The sequence below is a fragment of the Octopus bimaculoides genome, chromosome 16 (assembly GCF_001194135.2).
Source record: "Octopus bimaculoides isolate UCB-OBI-ISO-001 chromosome 16, ASM119413v2, whole genome shotgun sequence".
NCBI lineage: Eukaryota > Metazoa > Mollusca > Cephalopoda > Octopoda > Octopodidae > Octopus > Octopus bimaculoides.
The window spans coordinates 24,449,484-24,453,534 of NC_068996.1; the positions used below are offsets into that span (position 1 = coordinate 24,449,484).

General features: G+C 36.1%; 1 long non-coding RNA gene across 4 annotated transcripts in view; it reads right to left on the reverse strand.

Annotated features, from left to right (window-relative positions):
- Nucleotides 1–356: 356 nt before the first annotated feature.
- The window catches only part of LOC128249582 (uncharacterized), an 18,963-nt gene continuing 15,268 nt past the window's right edge, over nucleotides 357–4,051 (reverse strand). Inside the window, exons 4-6 of one of the 4 annotated variants that reach the window (XR_008265680.1) lie at nucleotides 2,840–2,993; nucleotides 1,843–2,006; nucleotides 357–842 (exon numbers count right to left, since the gene is read on the reverse strand). This is a non-coding gene — a long non-coding RNA (uncharacterized LOC128249582). The remainder of the gene's footprint in view (nucleotides 843–1,842; nucleotides 2,007–2,839; nucleotides 2,994–4,051) is intronic. The other 3 variants (XR_008265682.1, XR_008265681.1, XR_008265683.1) reach the window with 3 other exon arrangements.

The following is a 4,051-nucleotide window of genomic DNA, read 5'->3' on the forward strand; positions in this document are numbered from 1 at the left end:
TCAGTACTTGGCTGGTAGTTTATTTTATTGACATCCTGAGGAACAATAGGCAAAGTTGATCTCGGCAGAATTTGAACTCAGAACGTAAATACTGCCATTCAAATTATTCAACACATCTTTAATTCAAGTTTTATATGGGTACTAATTTTATTTTCTCTGAATAAAGCTACAAGTCAAATACATAAAAGTATTTCAGGGGATTGATTAGGTTGATAGAATTGGCGCCTTTTCAAAACCAGGTAGTGTGAAATGCTTATTTTCATTCATCTTTACAGCATTATAGAAATATTCTACACAGGCCTTCACTGAGCAGGCGCTGACAAATCAAAGGACAATTAAAGAAGTAAATCATGCCATTTATTTGTTTGTTTGGTTCTTTATTTTTGTTTGTGATTTTTTTATATATTTCTTTATTCAGTTTATTTATTTATCTTATTTTATTTATTTATTCATTTTTTTTTTGTTCTTGTACTAGTTCGACTGTAATGTCACAGAATATGACTACACATTTTTTCTTTTTCTTTTTTTTTTTTTTTTTTACCATTGTATGAGTATTATAACACCGCATATTGTTCAAATTTGAAAGCCTGGGGAAATTTTTCATACAAGCTGCCTTTCATTACTATCAGATTTACTGACCTTCTACTCGCTTGATAAATTGCTTTTAACTTTTTCCTTCTTCTAGCAGTGGTGGTTGTAGATTATTACAAAGACATTAGATAACAAAGAATGAGCACATTCAGTCAACCTTACTTCACTTCTTTCACCTGTTAATTGTTGATTACATCAGCTGGGTCAACCCCACCACCACCACCACCACCACCATCACCATTGTGGTTGTGCTACAACAAAAAATATATAAACAAATAGATAAATAAATAAAATAGAATAAAAAAAAGTTTTGTTTATGCTTTTCTTTTTGTTTTTTCACTGTTTTGGTGTGTTTGTGCGTAAGCAGGTAATTCAATGGACTTTGTAAGTTTCAAGGTACAGATATATACATATATATATATATATATATATATATATATATATATATATAAATAGACAGAGAGACAGAGAGACAGACAGACAGAACTATACATACAAACTTATATATATATATATATATATATATAAAGATAGATAGATAGGTAGATAGATAGATAGATAGATAGATTGATATGTATATATAGATATCATCATCATTATCCTCATCATCATCATTGTCATTGTCTAACGTCTGCCTTCCATGCTGGCATGGGTGGGACAGTTTGACAAGAGCTGGCCAGGTAGAAGCCTGCACCAGACTTCTATAACTGTTTTGGCAACAAATATATGTATGCGTGTGTATGTATACATATGCATAGGCTGACAGACAGGCAGGCAAGCAGGCAGGCAGGTAGGTAGGCAGGTTGGTAGGTAGGTAGGTAGGTAGGTAGGTAGGTAGGTAGGTAGGTAGAGACAGACAGACAGTTAGCTGAGTCCATAGTATGTACAAATGTACCAGCCAAAGGAACAGTTAAGTTTTACATTGCACCTGTTTCTGCTCCATTGATTCCAGCAAATACACATCACTCTTGACAGCCCAAATCCAAGTGAATGTACATAAGTAATACAAGGAGGCGGAGTTAATTTATTTCTATATCCAGTTCAATCAAACTAGCCAGAAATGAATATTATACTAAGGTACAGTTCACTCCTGCATTTGACAAAACCCAGCTGTAATCAAAAACTATATAGATGTATCATATTAGCCACTGCATTCACTGTCTATCTGCCTCTAAATTGATATCATGAGTGAAGGGAAGAGTTCACCATACAAACTGGCTGCAGCATGCCAAGTATTTAATTTCTTTTTACTTTTTGATATATACTTGATGTGTGGGAGAATGCAGGTGAGGTTGTACTTATGGTCTTTGCAAGTTATCCAAGACTGGTGAGTGTGAGATCATTGTGATTTGATGATCTTCCTCTTGAACAATTGCTGAGAACTACAGATTCTAGAGTTCCTGAGGGTTGATGTTCTGAAAAGAAGGACAGGCATAGTAAGCGGTGTGTGTGCGTGTGTGTGTGTGTGTGCACGCGTGTGAGTGTGCGTGCGCACGTGTGTGTGTGTGTGCGCACGTGTGCGTGTGTGTGCGCACGTGTGCGTGTGTGTGCGCACGTGTGCGTGTGTGCATGTGTGTCTATTTTTTGTATTAATGTAAATATGTAAGTTATTTATTATTAAATATGATAATATAAGTTATTTACATATTTTTGAGTTATGAAACAATTTGTTGTGATATTAGAATTTTCTTATTGTTAAATAAAATTATCTGAAACTATTTTTTTTTCTGTCATTTATGACTTGAATACATTCTTTATCATTGTCTCTTGTATTATACTATACATTCTATGTTTCATAGAATGATACGTTAAGGAGCTTTTTTTATGAATACTACCAGATTACCTAATTCCATATATTATGACTTAAATTTACACACATACACACACACACACATGTATATGCATATACATGTATTTATATATGCCATATTAAAAGCAACTAGCACACACTGTAAAGTGGTTGGTGTTAGGAAGGGCATCCAGCCCACAGAAACCAAACCAAATTAGACTGGAACCGGGTGCAGCTCTCCTGGCTTGCCAGCTCTGGTCAAACAGTCCAACCTATGCTAGCATGGAAAACAGACGTTAAAGGATGATGATGATGATGATATATATTTATATATATACACCCATATGTAGATATGTACATCTCGATGAAACCTTTTATAATAATGCTTTTTTAAGGTGGTGCTCCAGCATGGCTGCAGTCAAATGACTGAAACAAATAAAAGAATAAAAGAATACATACACACTCATTGTTTGTGACTCGTTTCATAGTGTCAGGTTACAAATAAGATCACATGACTGACATGAGTGAGCTGTGGGTTTTTTATGGGCAGCAGGAATCGTAGAGCCTACCCTTATAAGAGACTTAGGTCCTGAATGTAGAGGATTTGCAAAGGCTAAAAAAAAAAATGAAAGAAGTATGTCCTGCTGAATTTGTAATGATAACGCGTGTGAATTATTGACTGTGAATGGTCTGAGAGAAAAGATGTGTATGAGAAGGATCAGATGTCATTTGCAAGCATGTGATGTATAAGGATGATGACAACAGCATTAAAAAAAAAGGGTGTTAAGCATCTGAAGTGAATAGTACATACAGAAGAGAAAAACCCCAAAAAATGGGATGAAGAGGTGCAAAACTGGTCTCAAGATGCTGAGCTTCATAAAAGAAATGACATGACACCGTGCAACTGGTACCATGATCAACATGATCTTTCAGGTAAACATGGCAGAGAGAACACTAACAAAGAAGGAAGCTGGGATGCTCTTGATGCATCAACTCATTGCTCTTCTCCGATACTTTAATTGCATTCATCCTCTGCTCTTTCCTTACACCTATGGTTCCCTTCAGCCTCTCTTTTCTCTCTCACTGTATTCATCCATGGCTTCTCCCCTCTCTCTCTCTCTCTCTCTCTCTCTCTCTCTCTCTCTTACCATCCACTCCTCATAGCTTGTTCATTACCTCAGCACTCATCTTCAGCCCTTCTGGATACCCTTCATCTCATTCTCTATCTCGTGCTCATCACCCTTCTACTTTGTACTGCCCTCATTCCCACACTTTTACAATGATACATCTATTATCCTCATTTTATTTTACTCTTTCATCACCTCATATAAATCCTCTCTCATTTTTTCATTCAGTGTTTCTTTCATTCTTTTTTTAGTTTTGCAGATTACAAGGTGACCTCCCTAATGTTGGTGCCACAACAGAAGCGCTTAGTATACTCAGTAAAGTGACTGGTGTTAGAAAAGCATCCCACTGAATAAACTACGCCAATACCAGAACATTGTAGCATGAGATAATCATCTGATTTCTTGAATCCTGTTAAATCTTCAAAATCATGCCTACATGAAGACAGAAGTAAAGTGATGATGATGATGATGATGATGATGATGATGATGATGGTGGTGGTGGTGGTGGTGGTGGTGGTGGTGGTGGTGGTGGTTTTGGTGGTGA